This window comes from Natator depressus, chromosome 6, assembly GCF_965152275.1.
Source record: "Natator depressus isolate rNatDep1 chromosome 6, rNatDep2.hap1, whole genome shotgun sequence".
NCBI classification, from domain to species: Eukaryota; Metazoa; Chordata; order Testudines; family Cheloniidae; genus Natator; species Natator depressus.
In genome coordinates this window covers 65,473,811-65,498,256 of record NC_134239.1, presented here as the reverse complement: position 1 = coordinate 65,498,256, position 24,446 = coordinate 65,473,811, and the positions used below count along the sequence as shown (strand labels likewise).

The window sequence follows — 24,446 nt, the reverse complement described above, 5'->3', positions numbered from 1 at the left end:
TGTGGATTCCATTAGAAACATACCTGTTCAATGATTATTCCCCATTTACAATTACATTTTGAGAACTATCAGTTAGCCAGCTTTTAATTAATTTAATGTGTACCATGTATTGTTCTAGTTTTTTAATCAAAATATCATGCAGCACTAAGTCAAATGCCTTACAAAAGTCTAAATATGTTATATAAACACTATGCAGTTTTCAGCCAAACTTGTAATCTCATAAAGAAGATATCAAGATAGTTTGACAGGATCTCTTTTCCATAAGCCAATGTCAATAGGCATTAATTATATTAACCTCATTTAAATTTTTATTGAGTCCCATATCAGATGCTCCATTATCTTGCCCAGGATTGATGTCAGACAGGCAGGCCAAAAATTACCTGGGTTATCCTGTTTACTTTTTTAAATGTTGCCACGACATTAGCTTTTTTTCAGTCTTCTGGAACATCCCTAGTGTTTCACGACTTATTGAAAATCAACGTTAATGGTCCAATGAGCTTCCCAGACAGCTCTTTTAAAATTCTTGGATGCCAGTTATCTGGACCTGCTGATTTAAAATGGCTAGCTTTAGTAGCTGCTGTTTAACATCTTCCTGAGATATTAGTGGAACAGAAAGAATGTTATCATCTGATAGGACTACAACCTTTCTGTGGCCAAGAGCACATTCATGCCTTTAGAAGAGTGTGACGGGCAGCGACACTTCTCGGCGGCATTTCAGTGGCAATGCTTCTCCGCTGGAAGCGCTCCTCAGCGCTCCTCTCCTCTTCGTTCCTTGGCGCCAGCCCTGATGGCGGGTGCACATAAATACCCTGGCGGGCATCATGGCACCCACGGGCACCACATTGGAGACCACTGGACTACACCATCTGTTTTTTCCCCAAATACACAACAGAAATATTTATTAGGAGGAGGCGTAAAGAAGGATTTCTGCATTTGAAACTATTGAGGGAATATAGGGAGTCAGAATGTAATTTGTTCCCTTGAGATGGAAAGTGTTTATGGCACCAAGGTTAATAAATCTGCACTTGAGAAAAGACTACAAGATTTTTCATGAACTCAGTTTCATGTTTTTTCTGAGAGACAGCACCTCCAGTCACACAATGATCCAGCTGATTTAGTTTTGACTCTGAGGGAAGAGTTCCAACCGCTACACCACTCAGGGCCAGATCAAGCAATATACTATCTCTTTCAACTCATATGTGCAAGAAGTACCCACCAGCTCAGAAGATCTGACCCTACTGTACCTTTCTATATCACTTCTGTCTGTTCCTTGGAGCTAAGCGCTGACGAGTCCAAAATAGCTTTGCTTGGAAAATCTGATGAAATCAAACCCCAAGGTGTCTGGCTACTATTTTTATATTTGCTTGAATTGGCAATGCCTGGAAGTGCAGTTGACAGATTTCATAAAGTAAAAATTAACACATTATTAACCCAGGGGAAGTGCCCTGAGAACACTTTATGTTACAGTAACTTGGATTCCAGTAGCCATTTTTAAGTATTTTTAAAAATTCCATAAAAATTACAATATGAAAGCAATATTCGATTGATCATAACAGCAATCCAAACTGTTCTGCACAACCTTTCCTTTTTCTCTTTCTAATGGAGAAGTGCTTACTTAAATAAATCATAGTCCCACATCTGTACCACTGCCTGGACTAAATGAAATCAAGAATAAATACACGGCAGCTTGGGGGAGGCATGAAGTCTGCTTTATTAGGTAGAACATATGGATCTTAAAGAAAGGGTCTTTGATGTTCAATTGGAAGTGGCACAGTTAGTCTTTAGGAAAAGAATGGCAACTGCATAGCTCTTCTGTCACCCTTACTGGTTGAATATGGGGGAATTTTGTGCCATAGTGCAATGCAGAATTTTGCAGAAATTAATATTGCGTGCACAGAATTTCCTTTCCCAAACAGAAATGGGCTGCAGTGCTTCTGGCTGCCACTGGACCCAGCAGAGCCCAGCTCACACATAGAAGACACTGCCGGTGGAAGGGGATGGAGCTAGAGGGTTCCCGGCAGCTGCAGCTCCCTGCATGCCCTGAGGGAAGGAGACAGTGGCATGCAGGAAACTCCACACTAGACCAAGCATCAGGCTGTTTCTCCCTCTGGATCCTTGGGCTCTGAGGGGTAGGGAGCGGGTGTCTGGCCTGGGGGGGGGGCATAGCTGGGCTCAGTGTGGTAGAGGGGTGTGGGTATCTGGGCAAGGTGGGGCATGCAGCTGGACTCCGGGGGGAAAGGTGGGGTGGGTATCTGGGCTGGGAGACCCCATGGCTGGGCTCTGGGGGGAGAGGGTGCGGTTATCTGGGTTCTGGTGGGGAGGGGATACGGTTATCTGGGCTAGGGGGATCCTGCAGCTGGGCTCGGGGGGGGGGAAGGGGTTCGGGTGTATTGGCTGGGGGGGCCATGGCTGGGTTCTGGGGGGTCGGGTTGTTGGTGTCTGGCCCCCTGGTTGGGATCTGGGTGGGGAAAGGGGCAGAGAAACAGGAACTGGGTTGTCACATGGGTTACTTTAACTCTCTACTCCTGGGGGAATTTTTGTGTGTGTCTGTATTGTTACAGACATTCTTGCTGACAGGTATTTTGAAATAAATTACCAAAATAATTGTTGTTTTGACCAATAAAATTTGCAGAATTTTTAATTTTTTGGTGCAGAATGCCTCCAGGAGTAATATGTTTGACATTATCTTTCAAGGGGCATCTTCTTGGTAATAATTTTGGTATATCTTACCTCTAGTGATCATGCTGATGGGTGTACTACACGTAGATGAATCAAGATATACTCACAGAGAGTACTACAGTGAGACAACAAAAATAATCTTCCCGGAGTATCAGCATGTGGCTAGTTAACTTGTTCATTGAACCAAATTCTGTTTTGCCCTATACTTACACCCATGCACACATGCTACCTGCCATCACAACTCTTTTCCTTCATCTGGGATAGTGAGATGTGATGTTCTTCACTAAACTCTGGTGTACTGTGAATCAGCACACAGGCCTGAAAAACTCTGGGCATTGAACAAAAATTAAACTAATAACAGATTTGAAAACTCAAAGGCAATGCAGCTAGTAAATGACACTAATAATAAATAGTAATACCTACCTCTGATATAGTACTATTTATCCACAGATCTCAAAGAACTTCATGATCCCCATTTTACCCAACTGGGGAAACCGAGGCACAGGAAGGCGAAGTGATTTGCCCAAGGTCACCCAGCAAACCAGTGGCAGGGCTGGGACTAGAATGGAGCCCAGGTCTCTTGAGTGCCAGTCCAGTGCTCTAGCCACTAGGACATACTGCCTTCAACACTAGAACGTATCTGCATACTGCCACAATTTCTGAGGGGTCAGAACATATATGGACTCTAGGAGTGGGGTTTTCTTCATTTGAGAGAGAAATCAGTGGACCCAGGATCAGATTATTCCTTCCTACTCTATATTTATTTACAATATGACATAGTTCGTGGTATTGTTTGACCAAGAACAGATATTGAATAAAACAGTAGCAAAGCTCATAGAACGGCAGAAAACAGCTGCATTTCAACCTTCAGCGAACCAGCAGGCTCTCCCATAATGACTGTCTGGGCTGTAGGATCATCCCAATGTATGGAAAAACTCCATCAACATCTTCTGGCAGATTTCCTCCCTGATCATTTTGTTTTGAGTTAGGGTTTGCCCCTCATGGAATTGGCTGCAAACCCTGCCTTCAAACTTAGCAGATCCTCAGAGATCTGTAAGGATCCTGGGGAATCTGCAGGAGTTCAGGGCCATATATATATGGAGGCCTTGTGCCTTTGCAGCTGCTTTGCTTTCACCCTTGATGTGTCCCCCTCCCCATATTAAAAATATGAATGTATTTATTTTGTAAGTGCGTGCTTTAGTATTTGTCAGAATGCTGAGATTTAGCCAGTTCCTTGGGAAATCCTTGATGGAATCTGCAATACAAATGAACAAGCAAAACATTGTTCCACAACAATGACGTTGGATAAATGAATCTGACAGTGATGTGAGCTGCATATATTTGTGGTTATATCTGAATGTGAAATGTAAGACCTTTTTCATTGTTATTGTGGGAAGGTCTGTGCAATGACTGCAGATTGGTCTGGAAACACCTTCCTGGAGATAAACAATGGAAATGATCTAACATTTAAAATATAACTCCAAAAGCACAAAACACAAATGGCATCAAAACAAAGAAGGAGTGGTGTAGGCAGCCCCTTCGGAGAAAATTATGCTTCACTTCATTATGTTTATAGACCCCAGCCTTTCCAATGATGGTTGCATCAGAAATTCATTGACAGACTATAAATATAAAATGTATTGCAAGTCTTTGTAGAAATCCTAAATCTAGATATCACAAATCAATTTACCTGTCCTAATGTTTATAGCAGCTAAAAAGTTAGATTCTGAGTGCTTTTATTTTATTGGCCAATATTTGGGCAAGTGACATGACAAGAATAGTTTTTTGTTACAAGCAACCTTGAAACACACAAAGCTGTTTTGCAATAGAAAATGTACTTCCAAGATTTAATTTGATACTGTATGCTATACAAATTATGTGAAAAACAATCTTTATGTGGCAACAGCACAGCATGTCCTAAATATTTTGTCACTTGGACTTATTTTTGGACCTGGCACATGCTGCCACTTCATCTTTTTGTCAATGTCAACACAGCTAAATATTGGCTCTTAAATCTTCCTTAAATGGTCATGTCACATAATGCCAAACAAGACATTTTAAATAAAAGACCCAAGGTTGGGGCCCAATCTTGCAAGCCTTCCACACAAGGGTATCTTTCTGCATGGCCATATTCCTACTGGCATTAGGGGAACTACTCACATGAATAAAGTTACTCTATTGAAAGGGTTTGTAGGATCTGGGTCTTAGCTGGTAACATTTCAAACCTTTCCATAATTTAACCTTCCCTACCCTCCCTTCTGAACCCAGCAGTTAAAGTAGTATCCTGGGATTTTAGAGGTTCAAGTCCTAGCTCTCCTACAGACTAGTTATGTCTTATGCAACTCAGTCTCTCAGTTCCCAATCTGTAAAATGGGATAGTAGCATTGCCATCACTTAGCGGCATGGTGTGAAGATAAATACATACCCTCCCTTCTGCCTGACTTCCTGCTACAGATTTAAAGAAACAGCATACTTGTTCTCAGAGACTACTTTGTGATCTGCAGATCAACTAGGGGCATAATGACACTATTCTCACTGGCTCATTGCATCCTGATTTTACAAAGATGCTTTTTTAACTCACAGACCCATAAACTCTGAAATAGGTAGTCAGCACTGTCAGATTTAGCTCATGGATACAATAAGTAAATCCCCTCCCACCACAGAATGGTTTTAATAATAAAATAACAAGAAGTCACGTTTTACCCTTTTGGGGGAAGAGCAAGTCAAGGGTGAAAGAGATTAACTAATGGGAATGGGACAGAAGCCCCAGGAATCTCCATTAAATTAATTTAGCAGAGCTTCTGACTGATGCTAATTGGAGGGGAATTTTGATGGTGGCAGTATTGGTAGGTTGTGTGGTGTATAAACCCCACAGAAAAAGGAGGCAGAACTGTATTGAAGGATTATCTTTCCATGGTGATGTTTGGCTTCCCCTTCCTCACTGGCAATACAGCATGCTCAGGAGCCACACATCTATTTGCTTCTCCACTTCCACAATAACCTCCTTCCTGAGAAAGGAATACAATCATAGAGCAGGAATTATTGCTACTGGCCATGGTATTAATTCCGGTGTGGATATATACCTTGTCATCTGGAATCCGCTGCGAGTCAGTGGCAGAGCTGTGAATAGAACCCAAGAGTCCTAATCGTACACCATGTCCAAATAAGATTAATTCAGATTTCAGGCAAAAGTACAACATGAACTAAAAACCTCTCCCATCCCAACATTTTGGCTTTAGAAAATAAGAAACAAACTAACATTCCAGAAACATATGTATTGTCATTCACCAGCACTCTTTCCGCCCCATTCTTTCAGCATTATGTAATTTATTTTTCTCTGCAACTAAGGTTTTACTACAGATTCTCTCTATTGTTTCTTTCCTTCAGTAACAGTGCCTGCTTTGGCCATGTTTTCATCAGATACATGCAGGAAATTAAATAATGTAACATGGCAGAGTTTCAAAGGTCCTTTTTCTTAAGGGGAAACCTGAAAGGGTACTAATGGTTTGAGGAACTGGGAAAAAAATAAGTCTTATGTAGACTGCAGCTATTTCATGTAACTGACAAAAAACAATAAGCCTGGACCCCTAAGGAAACAACGCGTGACTCCAGCAGGTTCAAAAATAGCCGGTGAAAGAATTTCTTCATAGTTACGACACAATGGAAAAACAAACTACATATGTAAAAGGCAATATCTAAGTAATGGGAATGAATACCTGATCTGATGCAGACATAAAGTAATGTGCAGCCCACTCCATGAATGCATGGTGTTATGAGTCACAGAGGCGGAACTCAAGACCTTTCACTCATAAAATCGTGGCCCCTACAATCTGAGCTAAAGGAGAATCTATATTAGCTGCAGTAGCCTTAGTGTTTGTAGAATTTGAGGGCCAGTGGTATATAACACACCAGCAAAATTATCACACACACAGTCACGTAGATGAAGCTCTTTCTAAGTGCCCAGGATTCATGGGAGTTAAAATCACACAGTTGTGCTAATTTTAAGACATCCGTGGTCACGAGGACTTCCTGGCTTTCATTTTCTAAATCCCAAACCCCTGTTACATGAGTTAAAGAAGCATCCCCATTACAGGTAATAGCAGCCACCAGTATCTGCCATGATCACACAGGGACACACCTGAACAGGCCTGATATTCCATCCAGTAGCTTCCAGTGGTTCTGGCCAAGATTTAGGGAGACTTCATGTGGTGACTGTAGGCACTGCAGGCTATTTCAGCAAATCAGGGAAATAAGGAAGAACCAGTGTCCAGAAGACTGAATAAAGTTTCCCTTTGGATTCACTGCATCAGAGTCATGTCCCCTCTCTCCACCCTACGTGGGCATTAGAACAGATTTTAGTAAAACAAATAGAAACAGAGGACAATCTGGGCCTGGAACAAAAGAACATTGTATGTGTTTTCAGGAAGTTTCCCATACAACTCTTGATGAGTCCTGATCATGCTTAGTTTCTGAGAACTGACCCCATCATAGCCTAAGGTGGTATGGCTGAAGATTAATTGAAATGCAGCAGTAGAAAATGGATGCCTACCACAAGGCTTGGATCCCAATGTTGCACTTAAGTTTGTTATAATTAACTAAATGTAAGACCTCTAGCAGGATCTATTGAATAATGTTTCTATAAAGATACACATTTGCTTTAATTTTTAAAAAGTTTTACATACAATAGTATAATTTAGAATTTCTGTGATGTCCTCCATCTGAGAATCTCATTGTGTTTAAGGCAAGCTAATTAAATAAGTCTTAAAACACTCCTGGGAGGTGACAGATCATATTGTTATCCCCCTTTTTACAGACAAGTTAACTGAGTCCCAAAGAGGTTAAGTGTCTCTCACAAAGTCACACAAGAAAACTGTGGCAGAGCTGAAATAAAACTCAGGGCTCCTGAGTTCCAGTATTGTCCTTTTCCTCTTCCTTCAAACAAGGTAATAGAAAAAAAATCTTCCAGAAAGAGAAATTACAGCATAAGAAAATATAGCATGAGGGGAAGGTGCCACTGGTAACACACCAGCTACCTGAACATCAGGGCAAGACCTAAAGGGATTTGTTTATAAGTTATTAGAAATGTCATATTATATGTGATCATAACACTCACTGAGTGAACTTCACTGCAAGATTTACATACTGTGCAGCTGCCATTGTAACAATACAGAGCAGTAGGTTTAGATGATATTCCCCAGTTCACTGAGTCCAGAGTTCTGAATCATTTTGTCCTACCATCTGAACAAAGGAAATATGTATTCAGCTGATTTGCACAAGGAAAATAAGGAAAACTGGCCAAACTCACTGCAAGGTTGGGCAAATCCACTCATAAATGCCTGGTGTTAGGCTGGACATGAGGTAAAGAACTAGCTCTTTCCTCAGCTTCTTGTCAGTGACTTTCTTCCCCTCATCAAGCAAAAGGCTTCAGTCTTTTGCTGTGTTAATTAGGACTTGTGAGAATACCAATGCCAATTAGTTAAAACTCCTGCTGGTTAGGCGATCTGAAATTCTGCTTCACTAATAACAATGACCAAAATAAGCGCTAGAAGGTTACTGTAAATGTCATGCTGTGTATTGTATTTCCAGAGCTGACTTGACGCAAAGGCTACATGTCCAAAGACAGACACTGCAGCTCCTCAGTGTGTGTGACATTAATGAGTCCTACCTGATTACAGATCCTCCACCCAAGGGACAGCTCAAACATTTTTTTAAAACTTTCTATAACTTTTTATTACCTATTTTTGAAAACAAAGTACAATTTGTCCACTGCCTTGACAATACGATGACATACGCCCTCTGCTGGGAATACTACAGACAATAATATTCTACAAATAGGAGATGCATTTATTACCAGTTTACTTCAGTTCTCGTGTGGCTCCACTATAAAGTATGAGAGATCAGGTGCCCCTCATAATGCAGGGAAATAACAACACAAAAAGCCTTGAAGAATAGATGAAATGGTCTTAACTATAACATTTTTACACATGTATTCAACACAGCATAGTCCAGCATCAGGATTTTAACAATATCAATGTAGTCTAGGTTTTCCCAAATGTTGTTACAAAGCTATGAATTGAATGCAGTGTTTTAGCCCCATAGGTGACCTGCCTACAGTATCAGTTAGCTGCTCACTTCTGATCAAGACTTTGATCCTGCACCACTGAAATCAGTGGAAGTTTTGCCATTGTCCTCATGGGAGCAGGATCAAGTCTATAGTGAGTATATGCTGGTGTGAAGGTTTTATTGGCATAAGGTTGAGATGAGTGCATTACTTATGGGCATTGAGGCCATGAGTGAATTATACAGGTCATCCAAAATGAGTGGTGAAAAACCTTTACACCACCAGCACAAACTGTATTTGCCACACAAGTTACAAATGTTTTAAAGAGTTTCAAAAGTATGTATTGTGGTTATTTTTCAGATCCCTCCTCCTGTAAAGCTACATGCCTTAGTTACCATGACTCCAATTGTGCAGGGCTCAGAGGGAGCAATAAAAACCTCTACAGATTACCTAAAATAGCTTTTTGAAACATAAAAGTGTCAGTTTTAAACTCTATTATCAGAGAACTTCCATGTAGATGCTGGGAATCTCCTCTTCCCCAGTGAATAAAACTCAAATTTCTAGCACTAATGGACAAGGAGAATCAGACTTTAAATCTCAGACATTTATATATAGAAAATCTGTCACTGGCACATCACTGAAACTTGCACATCTGGGGCCTCTGGTCAGTGTAATCTGGCGGCAACATTCCTTATGTTGGGAAAGAAAGAGAAACATTTCTTTGATAGGTTGATTTTTTAAAATGATAGCTTTTTGAAGCTGTTCAGGGGATTGGAATGTAAGAAATCTTGGGGAGATGGATTAATGGGTATAGAACAGGTCAAAATTGCCTGATTAGTTCATGTATATGTTTGTATGACCCCATCACACACACACATATATGTAAAGGGTCAAATTCCCTTACTTACTTCCATGCTACTTTAAACCACAGGAAATAATAGGGATGCATAGATGTAAATGGAGTAAGAATTGGGCCTGTGGTTCTTCGTCCCTTACCATAAAATATCATCACACTAGCACATTGTACTGAATGTGTGATGCATGAGTTTGTCCCATCAGACAATCACATGCATCAAAACATGCAATGCAACATGGTGGTGTCAGTGACCCTGGTGTAAAAATTAAGAAAGTTATCTTCATTTTAAAAAGAATGTATTTCCTTTCATAAAACCTGCACAACAGTATATATGAGAATAAAAAACAGTGCAAGTTCTCCTGCTGTGTATTCACCAAAGAATGCAAATAAAGTAATCTGTCATTTTAAAGCCTTCATTCTTATTGTCTGTTGCCTTCATTTTGACATCCAGCCTAGGTCAAAAGTAACGACCAAAGTGAACATACTTGACAGACATTCCATCAGGACATGACATATGCCCCTCCAGGGCCTTTGATTTCCTTTCATTTGCTTGGTCTGTCCCCACTTTATTCTGTGAGGGCTAAATCCTGATAGGTGTTAAAATACCTGCTACTCCCACTGCGATGTTGCACTCCCTATGTTTATGGCAATATGCTTATGAGTGTAAATATAATGTAACTGGAATATGCTTTATGCAAAAGGTCTCCTGAAAGGTATCATTACAAAGCTTATAATCCACTGAGTGTTTTCATCCTATTTGTATGAATGTATCATTCTTGTATCTGAAGCTAAAATATGAAGTATTACTCTGAAGTCCTATTGTAACTATGCAAAGCGTGGGCCATTAATGGTGTCTTGGAATCTTGATGGCTCTGATTAACTCGACAATTGGTTGTGAATGGCTCTGTTTACTCGAAAACCTTCCTGGGTACATGCAGGCCAGCCCTGAAAGAATGGAGAATGAGGTCTTACAGTGACATGTGATCATGTCACCTGGTACTGGAATCCATCTTAAACCTGGTGCTTTTCCATTTACTATGGTGGGTGGGGACCCAGAGAGACAAAAGAATCTCCACCTTGTGCCAAAGCTATAAAAGGGAGTGGAAGAGAACAAAGGGGGTTGCCAGTCATGAGAAATCCCCTAGTTACCTCCTGAGCTGGAACTAACAAGAACTGTACCAGGGGAAAGGAGTCTAGTCTGTGAAAGAAGCTTATTGGAACATCTCAGAGGGTGAGATTTACCTGTATTCAGTTTCTTAACCTATTAGGCTTAGACTTGCGTGTTTTGTTTTATTTTGCTTGATAACTTACTTTGTTCTGTCTGTTATTACTTGAAACCACTTGAATCCTACTTTTTATACTTAATAAAAGCACTTTTGTTTATTAACAAACCCAGAGTAAGTGATTAATACCTGGGGGAGCAAACAGCTGTGCATATCTCTCTATCAGTGTTATAGAGGGCGGACAATTGATGAGTTTACCCTGTATACGCTTTATACAGAGTAAAACGGATTTATTTGGGGTCTGGCTCCCACTGGGAACTGGGTACTGGAGATAAGCAACGTGCTGAGTGGTTTTCAGTTAAAGCCTGAAACTTTGGGGGCATGGTTCAGACCTGGGTCTGTGTTGCAGCAGGCTAGTGTGTCTGGCTCAACAAGGCAGGGTCCTGGAGTCCCAAGCTGGCAAAGAAAACGGGCTCAGAGGTAATTTCAGCACATCAGGTGACAGTCCCAAGGGGGTCTCTGTGACTGAACCCGTCACAGACCTAATCCTGAAAGAGGTGCTAAACATCCTCATTTCTGGAAGTCAGATCTTCAGCAGGTGAAAACTGTTATAGCTCAGAAGATCTGCCTCTGGGAATTTTGCCATTGACTGAAATGGGAACAGGACTGGATTCAGTTAGAGTTGAGGGCACTCAGCACTTTGCAAGATTGGGCCCCATCTACGCAGACTAAGCGCAGGTGTCATACTTGTTTCAGAGCTCATAAAAGCTTTAACAATATAGCTCACTGTATACTCCAGTATATATGGGGGGATTCTGTGCCAAAAATTAAAAATTCTGTGCACAATACTTTAAAATGCTGCAAAATTTGGCATATTTTATTTGTCAAAACAACACAATATAATCACACCAGTTTCAATTATTTTTGGTCATTTATTTCAAAATAAATAAATAAAATAAAATTTCAGCAAGTATGTCTGTACCAATACAGACAACAAAAAAGATTCAGGAAATGTTTTTTGACAAATAGATTCCTTACTAGGCATACTAATACAGAATTCTGAGTAATAATTCATTTAAACTACAATACAGAACCGTATTTCCCACACCCCTCAGAAGCAGTGCAAAGGCTTGGGGGGGTCAGGGGTAACTGAGTAGCTGAGGGACAGGGAAGTAAATAGTTGGGAAGGAGCCTGGATGTGAACTTGGAGGGTTGTTGGGTATGGGTGGGTGTCATAAATATAAAGGGAAGGGTAAACCCCTTTAAAATCCCTCCTGGCCAGAGGAAAACTCCTCTCACCTGTAAAGGGTTAAGAAGCTAAAGGTAACCTCGCTGGCACCTGACCAAAATGACCAATGAGGAGACAAGATACTTTCAAAAGCTGGGAGAAGGGAGAGAAACAAAGGGTCTGTGTGTCTGTCTATATTCTGTCTTTGCCGGGGATAGACCAGGAATGGAGTCTTAGAACTTTTAGTAAGTAATCTAGCTAGGTACGTGTTAGATTATGATTTCTTTAAATGGCTGAGAAAAGAATTGTGCTGAATAGAATAACTATTTCTGTCTGTGTATCTTTTTTGTAACTTAAGGTTTTGCCTAGAGGGGCTCTCTATGTTTTGAATCTAATTACCCTGTAAGGTATCTACCATCCTGATTTTACAGGGGGGATTTCTTTATCTCTATTTACTTCTATTTTTATTAAAAGTCTTCTTGTAAGAAAACTGAATGCTTTTTCATTGTTCTCAGATCCAAGGGTTTGGGTCTGTGGTCACCCATGCAAATTGGTGAGGCTTTTTATCCAACATTTCCCAGGAAAGGGGGGGTGCAAGTGTTGGGAGGATTGTTCATTGTTCTTAAGATCCAAGGGTCTGGGTCTGTAGTCACCTAGGCAAATTGGTGAGGCTTTTTACCAAACCTTGTCCAGGAAGTGGGGTGCAAGGTTTTGGGAAGTATTTTGGGGGGAAAGACGTGTCCAAACAACTCTTCCCCAGTAACCAGTATTTGTTTGGTGGTGGTAGCGGCCAATCCAAGGACAAAGGGTGGAATATTTTGTACCTTGGGGAAGTTTTGACCTAAGCTGGTAAAGATAAGCTTAGGAGGTTTTTCATGCAGGTCCCCACATCTGTACCCTAGAGTTCAGAGTGGGGGAGGAACCTTGACAGTGGGAAAGTATGGAATAGGTTTTTTGGGGGGTGGGGAAGGATTGTTAGGGAGCTTCCCCCGTGCAGACCCTGTCTAACCCTAGCCTCTCCCATTCGGTCAGGTGCATCTGCCCCGTCCCCATGTGTTCCTGCATCCCCATGTGTCCCTGTACCCTCTGTCCACATGTCCCTCCACCCCAACTCAGACATCCACTCAGCCCATCCCATGTGGCCCTACACCCCTCCCCATGTTCCCATGTGGCTCTGTATCCCCTCCCCATCCCCATGTGTCTCAGTGCCCCCACCCAGGTACTCCCTTGTCCCTATGTGTCCCTGTACCCTCTCCCCCATCCCCATGTGTCTCTGTGCCCCCACCCACCCACTCCCCTGTCCGTGTGTAGCTCTGCACCCCCTCCCCCATCACAATGTGGCCCTGCACCTCCCTCCCCCCATTGCCCTGTGCCTCAATTACCATTCAGCCCCTGTCCCAGTTTGTCCTCCCCCACTAGCCCTTATGAGCCCCTGTCTGACCCCCCAGCAGCCCCACCCTGTTTATCTCCCCATATCCCCTATTTCCTGACCTGGCCTGACAGACGCTGCGAAGAAGGCAAGCTCTTTCTCTTCCCTCGCTGGCCAGGAGCTGCTGCTGTGTTCTATTGCCACAGCACCCTCTGCTGGGCAAAAGGCAGAACTTAGAAGTTATTTTCTTCTGGGAGCTGCTGCTGTTCTTGCGCCACAGTGCTCTCTGGTGGACAAAAGGTGGAACTACAACAACATATCGGCAGAAGTTTTTTTTCTGCACAAAAAAATAAAAATATGTGCGGCTCATTAATTATGCATGCACACAGTAACAGAGAATTCCCCCAGGAGTTCAGACTGTAGTACCAGATATACAGAACCATAGTTCACCTGCAAACCACTTAGGGAAACAAAGTAGGGAAAACCAAGCAGCAAATATGAAACTTCTGGAATGTAAAGGGCAAACTCCTCAAATTACATTTGCATGTTGCTTAATGGATTGATGCCTCTTGATGTCTATGATAGTGGGGCTGCCACTGCTAACAACTGCCACCACAACAAGGACATTACATCATTTTCTGCCCATGAACACTGAGAGTTTTGCTGTGTCCTGCCAAAGGTGAAACCAGGCAAGACAAAACAGATGCTAGTGAAGCATAAGGGGTTTGGCCTATTATTATTAACAATAAATATTAGACTGCAGGCACAAAAGGCAACCTCTCCTCCGATATATAAGTTCATAGCAGTTAGAAACAGAAAAGACAGAAATATAATTGATTCCATCTCCCTGCAGATGTAGAACAGAGTCCCCTGACAGAGGATGTATCAAATAGTAAATGGATACAGTACCATATTTGATTTCAGTCGTCAGGCAAAGATAAAGCATCCCTACATAGGAATACCAGGTTTTAAAATTTTCCAGTAAAGATTTATACATTTTTTTCAGACTGCTCTAATTAATGTTGCTATGGATTTCAACTGTGATTGCAAATAAAAGAAGACAGCAGGCAAATGCTGCCTGTTCCCTCAAGACAGCTGGAAAAAATAATTAGAACTGCACTGACTTATTTGATTTTATTTTTGCTTGAGGTTTTACTGTATAGTAAGTTAACCCATCGGGGACATTTTAGAAAAAAAAGACTATCAGACTCAATCATCAAAAAGTGTCTGGTTCCAAAGGAGAAACTACTTCTATTCTTTTCATAACTTTGTCTGTATTTCTGATAAGAGATTAGCCTGAACGTTGATTTCGATCCAAACTTTTTCAGAGTACAACACTGGCAGGTTCTGGTGTTCCATCTTATGTGTACTAAGTACAGCTCTGAACTGCCCCTAACTTCAAGGGGCTTTGCAGTCAGGGTTACAGTTTGGATCAACTTTATAAAAGTGGTTCTGAGACAAAATTTTGTGTTCAGATCCAGTGTTCTTCTGGTCTGTGCTGATCTGTGTTTCTGAGGTAGGTAGGTAACAGGGATGTGTAAACAGGTTTGAGCAAGCTGAATACTGTCCCAAACATTTTTCCAAATCACAAATCAAATTGCTTGACAAACTTTAAAACAAAATAAAATCAAGCAGTTTTTCACTTCATGCCTTCAGATGGGCCAAGATCTCATCAGCTCTCACGAGCAAATCATGGTTGGGCTTGATTAGTACTTGGATATGAGACCTCCAAGGAAAACCCAGATGGCGCTAAATGCTATGTTTTACTCTGAGATGGTGCTGAATCAAGGCCTCAGCATTCTGTTAAAGGATATGTGCTGCTTGACGAAACATAAAAGTGAGATGATACTGACCACTTATAGACATTAAAGATCCTATGGCTCTTTTCCCAAGAGTAGCTCCAGTGTCTGAGGCAAATTCCAGTGGGGGTGATTATATTCTGCTGCCCTAAGTTCCTCTTTCTGTTTTAACTATTCTGTTGTTCTTCACATCCTATGCTAAACTGCTATGTAGTGTTGATTGTGTTTCTGTATTCCTCTCCAAAGGTGGCTACACTCCAGTACCAGGTGAAACAATACCTATAAATATGGTCTGTATTGCACTTTGGAGAATAGAGTGCGTATGTAAATGGAAGTTATTACAATTACCCACAGAACACAGGACAAAGCAACACTTCTGCTAGATGCATCACAGCTAGTCTATAAAAAAATTGTGTTTAAAAGTCCTGTTTCATTTTATTTTTTTAATGGATCCTGCTACATTTATCAGACCTTTGTGTTATGTGGCCCATGTGAAACTGTATTGAGACCTGTAATAATGCTCTTAAAATCATTGCTATGTTTTATTATCAAAACAAATACAAACTAAATTTAAAAGTAAAGTCCCTCTGTGAAATCTGCTTAAGGCTCCCAGATTCTACTAGTTCCAGGATTCCTACTATCCAGAGGGTTTACAATCTTGTTGTGTTTTCCAGATCCTCTGTTTTGTGAAGAAACAGGATTTATTTTCCTTAAGAACATAAGAATGGCTGCACTGGGTCAGACCAATGGTCCGTCTAGCCCAATATCCTGTCTTCCGACAGCGGCCAATGCCAGATGCTTCAAAGGGAATAAACAGAACAGGGGCAATTATCAAGTGATCCATCTCCTGTGATCGAGTCCCAGCATCTAGCAATCAGAGGCTTACAGACATCCAGAGCATGGGATTACGTCCCTGACATCCTGGCTAATAGCCATTGATGGATCTGTCCTCCATGAACTTATCTAATTCTTTTTTGAACCCAATTATAGTTTTGGCCTTCACCATATACCCAGGCAATGAGTTCCACAGGTTGACTGAGGGTTCTGTGAAGAAGTACTTCCTTATGTTTGTTTTAAACCTGCTACCTATTAATTTCATTGGGCGACCCCTGGTTCTTGTGTTATGTGAAAGCTTCCTTATTCATTTTCTCCACACCGTTCATGACTTTATAGACCTCTATCATACCACTCCCTCTTAGTCATCTCTTTTCCAAGCTGAACTGTCCCAGTATTTGTAATATCTCCTCAGATGGAAGCTGTTCCATACCCTTAACCATTTTTGTTGTCCTTCTCTGTACCTTTTCCATTCCTAATATAACTTTTTTGAGATGGGCTGACCAGAACGGCACACAGTATTCAAGGTGTAGGAGTACCATGGATTTATATAGTGGCATTATGATATTTACTGCCTTATCTATCTCTTTCTTAATGGTTTCTAACATTGTTAGCTTTTTTAATTGCTGCTGCACACTGAGCAGATGTTTTCAGTGAACTTATCCACAATGACTCCATGATCTTTCTTTAGTGGTAACAGCTAATTTAGACACCATCAGTTTGTAGGTATAATTGGGATGTTTTCCAATATGCATTACTTTGCATTTACCAACACTGAATTTCATCTGCCATTTTGTTGTCCAGTCACTCAGTTTGTGAGATCCCTTTGTAACACTTCACAGTCTGCTTTGGACTTAATTATCTTGAGTAATTTTGTATCATCTGCAATCTTTGCCACCTCACTGTGTACCCCTTTCTCCAGATAGTTTGTGAATATGTTGAACAGCACAATCCCTGTACTGATCCCTGGGGGATTACTACTATTTACCTCTCTCCCTTCTGAAAACTGACAATTTATTCCTACTCTTTGTATCCTGTAATTTAATCAGTTACTGATCCTTCAGAGTACCTTCCCTCTTATCCCATCACTGCCTACTTTCCTTAAAAGTCTTTAGTGAGGGACTTTGCCAAAGGCTTTCTGAAAGTCCAAGTACACTACATCCACTGAATCACCCTTGTCCACATGCTTGTTGACACCCTCAAAGAATTCTAGTAGATTGGTTTGGTATGATTTCCCTTTACAAAAGCTGCGTTGACTCTTCCCCAACAAATTACGTTAATTTACGTACCTGATCATTCTGTTCTTTATCATAGTTTCACCCACATTGCCTGGTACTGAAGTTAGGCTTATTGGCCTGTACTTGCCAGGATTGCTTCTGGAGTTTTCTTTAGAACATTAGCTATCATCCAGCCATCTGGTATAGAAGCTGATTTAAGTGATAGGTTATGTACCACACTTAGTAGTTCTGCAATTTCATATTTGAGTCCCTTCAAAAAACTCTTGGGTGAATACTATCGGGTCCTGGTGACTTATTCCTGATTAATTTATCAATTTGTTCCAAAACCTCTTCTATTGACATCTCAGTCTGGCACAGTTCCTTAGATCAGTGGTTTTCAAACTTTTTTCCTGGGGATCCAGTTGAAGAAAATTGTTGATGCCCACAACCCAATGGAGCGAGGGATGAGGGGTTTGGGAGGGGCTCAGGGCTGGGGCAGAGGGTTGGGGTGCAGGCAGGAATGAGAGGTTCAGGGTATGGAAGGGGGCTCAGGGCTGGGGTGCAGGAGGGGCTCAGGGCTCTGGACTGGGGGTGTAGGCTCTGGGGTGGGGCCAGGGATGAGAGGTTTGGGGTGCAGGAGGGGCTCTGGGTTTGGGGGGGTTCAGGGCTGGGGCAGCAGTGTGGGCGGTGGGAGAGGGGTCAGAGCTCTTGGCTGGGTCCGGGGATGAGGGGTTTGGGTGCAGGAGGGACTCCAGGTTTGTGGGGCACGGGGTGCAGGCTTCCTAGCATCATGGACTACACTGTGCCTGAAGCAGCCAGTCTGGCTCCTAGGTGGAGGTGCACAAGGGGCTCTGCGCAGTTCTTGCCGGCAGGCACTGCCCTACCCCCCACCCAGCTTCCATTGGCCAGGAACCCATTGGCTAGTCTGAGTTTTACTCTGACTGAAATATTATTTCCAAGAACCTTTTATTTTATTTTATTTATCTAGTTACCAAGCAACCAATGAACTATGAAAAAAGGGGCAACATCTTTTTTTTAAACCTGCAGTTGAAAGTCTTTTACATTATCAAGCAATTCCACAAGGTTGCAGAGTTGTCTATTGATTTTCAGTCTACTGCAGTTAGATATAGTAAATGACTAAGTAAACCTGGGTCATCTTTCTTTCATCTGTATCATACCTCTGAATCTTCAAACCTTCCAATGTGTAACATTAGCAGTCAAAATATACGAAGAATGACAGAAGGGTGGAAGATCAGTACTTAGTTCATCACATAATTTACTGATTTTTTTTAATTACAAAACCTGCTTTGAAGGATTTTTTTTATTGTATGATTTAAACAAAACAATTTTTTTCTAAAAAGAAAAAACTGTAAAATACCACTTCTCTAAGGAACATCAGCAGAATGGGTGGCTGGCCCTTTAGAGCCCCAGCTAATGCCTCTACCACTTGAGCTACAAGAGTAATTACTAGTCCCTTTTAATACAAGCCACTCAAGGAGGATTTGACACACGCTTTGCCTGTGGGTCAGACAGCAGAACATTGGAGAGCAGGTAGCCTGGGTTCTATCCTTGGCTCTGGCAGTGGAATGTGTCACCTATTTACAGATGAGCTTTGTCTATCCTATTTGGCATATTTAGTATGAAAGGCAGTACGGCTACATGCCACACCTAGGTCTGTCATATTAAAAATATAGGTTCTATTTCTAACTCTGCTTGAAGTAACCTCATTAACTTATTTGTAAAATCTAAGGTCTGGGAGGTGTTGGTCAGTTTCATTACTACAGGGTGAACTGTGTAGACTCTTTTATTCCTCTTGAGTGCACCCCCACTGATGACATGCCTGACTTCCCGGACCTTGCTCTGGGTAGAACCACATAGTTCAACCACTCAGCCTGGATCTCCGGGCAGTAGCGCCCCAATTCCCAGCTGTCTTAATGACACAGTCATGACTTGGTTCTGGCATCTGTAATAGTTTCCCTTAGAAGCCTGTATCTGTATAAAGTTTGCAGTGACACAGAAAGTGTCTTCAAAACAAAGCATTTATTTATTTATTCCTGAAAGGTACAAAGCACTTAGAGCATTGGTAAAATATTTGTTTGTTTAGGTAAAAGCACTAAAAGGCTTACATGCATGGGACTTACTTACACCTTAAAAACTTTCCTTGCCAGCTTTTGTAAATTTTCCTAATTCCATCTCTGGCAGGGAAAAGGAGCCTGTCCTGCTGCAACAGGCTCCCTGTCTCTGTGTGTCTCAGTCCCTCTCTCAGCATTCAGTGACACTCTGGGTAGCCTCTGATTACTCATTCAATCAACCTCTCCTTTTTCCCCCCTAGCATCTTTGAGGTTTAGGATCCCCTTTGATCCTAGGGTCAGTATTGGGAAGAGCAAGCCATTCTAGCATGGATAGAGCCAGACAAGGGGGTATTCCTTAACTGATAGGTCTACCTATTGTTTCCGCAAGGATACTTATCTTTGCCACTGTTTTCCTGTTAGTTTTCCCCTTTACAGCCTTCTTTGACTCAGTTCTTATCTATTTGCTATTAACCTGCCAGAGAGCTAAATGTCATATGCCCCTCAGTTTATAAAAAGAATGCTACACAACTCCCTCATTTTCCAAGGTCAGTAGTAAGAGCTCTGAAGATTGTGGAAAAGCAGTGAAAATGTTTTGGTCACCTCTGGTTCTTTTTGAAATAGTTATAATGAAGCTCTAACTGGTTGTTTTTCCTAAAAGATACCCTAGAAAATTCAAGCACTTCCCAATCTACAATAAACATTTTGAACTAATTCTCTAACTCAAAACACAGTTAAAATACAAATCCTGGTGCATCTGAACTGTAGTGATACTGCCATGATGTTATAATGATAATGTAAAAGAGAAACAAGGCTCTTTGGTTGACTCACCCATTAGCAGGTGGTAGGGTACATAAAGAAGTTGGTCTGCTGACTCACCAGGCCAAAGTGACTCCACTTTGGACGGAAGGGAAGCAGGGAGCAGTCCTTTAGATAGGAGGTCATTGAAGGAAACCCAGGTTCAGAGGGAAGGCAAATCTTATTTTATATTAATGTTTTTGAGTTAGGTATCAAGTCAAACCCAAAGGAGATAAATTTGGATCCTAACTCAGGGTCTATGTACTCTCTTGAGGATGAAGTAAGTGATAAAATTAATCAGCCTTTACCACTGACGTCAATATAGCCACTGGGTGGGAGTAAAAAGGGACACAAGGAATAATATGATTTTTCCTTCTATTTAAGCAAAGCACTTTGGCTGGTGCTCCTTTATCAGCAGCAGACTCAGAAAGTTTCAAAGACAATTGGATTTGGCATGAGAGTTGTGAACTGCATTAGACACTGTCATAAATATAAAGGGAAGGGTAACAACCTTTATGTATGCAGTAATATAAAATCCCTCTTGGCCAGAGGTACAGAATCCCCTTACCTGTAAGGGGTTAATCGGTTCAATTAACCTAGCTGGCACCTGACCAGAAGGACCAATGGGGAAAGAAGATACTTTCAAATCGGGGGCAGCTTTGTTTTTGTGTTGTGTGTGTGTTATCTCAGGAGACAAAGAGAAAGACCACGCAAGTAATCCAGCTCCTCCTGAATGATACATCTAAATTACAGGAACAGTAAGTAATAGCAAGGAAATGCTTTAGAGCATCTTTTGTTTTAGCTTGTGAATTTTCCCTATGGTTAGAGCGAGGCGTATCCCTGTTTTTTGTAACTTTAAAGTTTTGCCTAGAGGGGAATCCTCTGTGTTTTGAATCGGATTACCTTGTAAAATTACCTTCCATGCTGATTTTACAGAGGTGCTTTTTATTTTTTTTTTTTAATAATCTGATTGGTTTTAGTGTCCTAAAAACCCAGGGATTTGGTCTGTGCTCACCTGTAACAATTGGTGAGGATATTATTCTCAAGCCACCCCAGGAAATGGGGTGAAGAAGCTTGGGAAGAATATTTTGGGGAACAGAAACTCCACGTGGTTCTTTTCCTTGAATCTCTGGATAACTCACTTGGTGGTGGTAGTGAATACCATCCAAGGACAAGAAGGGATTTGTGCCCTTGGGGAAGTTTTAACCTAAATTGGTAGAAATAAGCTTAAGGGGGGGGTCTTTCATGTGGGTCCCCACAACTGTTCCCCAGAGTTCAGAGTGGGGAGGGAACCCTGACAGATACTAAGATCATGGTAGCTTTAGAAATACCTCAGACAGATGGATTTGGGCATTTTGAAGAGCCAGTCAGAAACAGTTGGCTTTGGGCAAGTAGAAGGAAGCAAGTTTAGGAAAAAAAAAGCGTATTTATAGGAGCAAGATGCCCCCAGGAGAGAGATTGGGAACCAGTCAGACAGGAAACATTATGAGGCAGCTCGGTAAAGTGAGCAAGAACACAAGAAGATATGACATTAAGCTGGGGGGAAAAAAGGAATGGAACAAGAAGAAACCACCACAACCAGGAAGAAAGTAAGAGCAAAGAAAAAAATAAATAAAAATGGAGAAGTGCCCTTAAAGTCAAGTGAGCTCCTGCTTATCCTATGGTAGCACTTAAGTTGTATAAAGGGTTTAAATTAAGGCTGTTGATTAATTGCAGTTAACTCACATGATTAACTCAAAATTAATCGTGATTAATCACAGGTTTAATCACACTGTTAAACAATAGAATATATTGAAATTTAATATTTCGTATGTTTTTCTACATTTTCAAATATGATTCTACTACTAGACAGAATACAAAGTGCACACTGCTCACTTATTTTTGATTAATATTTGCATTGTGAAAATGATAACAGTATTTTTCAATTCACCCTCATACAAGTACTGTAGTACAATCTTTGTTGTGAAAGGGCAACTTATAAATGAAGATTGTTACACAACTACACTCAAAAACAAAACAATGAAACTTTAGAACCTACAAGTCCACTCAGTCCTATTTCTTGTTCAGCCAATCGCTAAGACAGACAAGTTTGTTTACATTTACAGGAGATAATGCTGCCCGCTTCTTATTTACAATGTTACATGAAAGTGAGAACAGGTGTTCGTATGGCACTTTTGTAGCTGGCAGTGCAAGGTATTGACATGCCAGATATGTAAAAATTCTTATACCTCTTCGTGCTTTGGCCTCCATTCCAGAGGACATGGTCCATGTTGATGACAGGTTCTGCTGGATAAGGATCTAAAGCAGTACGGACCAATGCATTCATTATCATCATCTGACTCAGATGCCACTAGCAGAAGGTTGATTTTCTTTTTTGATGGTTTGGGTTCTGTAGTTTCTGCATCAGAGTGTTGCTCTACTAAGACTACTGAAAACAAGCTCCACACCTCATCAGTCTCAGATTTTGGAAGGTACTTCAGATTCTTAAACCTTGGGTGGAGTGCTGTAGCTATCTTTAGAAATCTCACATTGGTACCTTCTTTGCATTTTGTCAAATCCGCAGCAAAAGTATTCTTAAAAATGAACAATGTGCTGAGTCATCATCCAAGACTGCTATAATATGAAATATATGGCAGAATGCAGGTAAACTGAGCTGGAGACGTACACTTCTCCCCCAAGGAGTCACAAATTTAATGCTTTTTTTTTTTTTAAACGAGCATCAGCAGCATGTTCTCTGGAATGGTGACCAAAGCACGAAGGGGCATACAAATGTTTAGCATATCTGGCACCTCAATACCTTGCAATGCCGGCTACAGAAGTGCCATGTGAACACCTGTTCTCACTATCAGGTGACATTGTAAATAAGAAGCAGGCAGCATTATCTCCCGTAAATGTAAACAAACTTGTCTGTCTTAACAATTGGCTAAACAAGTGCAGGCTCTAAAGTTTACATTGTTTTATTTTTGAATACTTTTTTGGTACATAATTCTACATTTCTAAGTTCAGCTAGCACTATAGTACATGTATTAGGGGAGTCAAAAAATACTATTTCTTTTGTTTTTTTACAGTGCAAATATTTGCAATAAAAAGTATAAAGCAAGCACTATCCATTTTATATTCTGTTGTAATTGAAATCAATATATTTGAAACATTGAAAACATCCAAATTTTAAAATAAATGGTATTTTATTATTGCTTAACAATACAATTGCACCATTAATAAAATTTTTGAATTACATAATTTTTTTATTCGTTTCACAGCCTCAGTTTAAATTGCTGCTTGACTTATTTTTTTTAAAGGAACCAATTTTCTCTTTGTAGAAATACTCTGCTACTCTCCACTATAACCATCACAATTCTTAGGCATTAATAACGAAGTGGGGGGGAGGGGCCGCGGGGAGCCTACCCCGACCGCTACTCGAACCCTGCTCGTCTATTATTAGAAGTCCCCTACACCGCTAACCAATTGTTTTTAAACTCGCCTGGTGGAGGCCTGCACTCCCAGAGCTCTGCCCAGCTGCTGGTATGGGAAAGTCCCAGCGGCTGTGATCCAGTCACTGCCGTGAAGCTCTCGGCGGCTGCGGCTAGATGCCCTGTAGGACCCACAGGCCCCTACTCCCGCGAGGCTGCCGCGGCGGGGGTGGTGTAGGGCAGCGGGCTCATACAGCACAGCAGCAGCTCCCGAGCCGCGAGACCGTGCTGCACCCCACGGAAGCCGCAGCGGCAGGGAGGGAGAAGACCTGTGACCGCTCTGAGGGGACGAGAGCTCGCACCCCTGCGGTGTCCTTTATGGGTTCGCTAGTGACTCACACCGCTCCCAAGAGCGGTACATAGGGGCAGCCCCGCAGTAAGCCAGCCAGACGCCACTTGCCGCGGCTACTGCTGGTACGCTACCTCTCCGACGCAGCGCGCCAGTCGACGTGATATCGACTAAATCTGCTGTTGGGCGGCAGTGTCTTACTTTAACCCCCCTCCCAACCAATGGCAAACAAACAAATGTTCTCCGCGGGGCCAATTGCCCAATCCAAATGAAGCGTTTAATTTCATGGTACACGCCCACATCCTCCGAGCCAATGAAAAGAGTAACACAGAGAATAGACTCCTCCACCGCAAAGAGGCAGAAGGGGCGGTGCTCTGGCGGTTTAACTGACGTAGGCCGTCAGGCCAATGAAAAACCACCACTGATGGGGCGTGGGGCCAACTGTCCCCTGCTGGTAAGCGCGAGACATCAGTAACGGGTGGGTGGGGATTTCCCTGAGAGGGGCGTGGCTGAGTATCTTCAATCAGGTAGGGGAGGTCCTGATGGACAACCTC

General features: G+C 41.7%; 1 long non-coding RNA gene across 1 annotated transcript; it reads right to left on the bottom strand.

Moving 5' to 3' along the window:
* Positions 1-3,584: 3,584 nt before the first annotated feature.
* On the bottom strand, positions 3,585-23,986 carry LOC141989177 (uncharacterized). The gene is made up of 5 exons (XR_012639927.1): positions 23,615-23,986; positions 13,539-13,753; positions 6,818-7,011; positions 5,763-5,799; positions 3,585-3,934 (listed from the first exon to the last, which is right to left on the bottom strand). It is a non-coding gene; the product is annotated as an uncharacterized LOC141989177 (long non-coding RNA).
* Between the last annotated feature and the right edge of the window lie 460 nt (positions 23,987-24,446).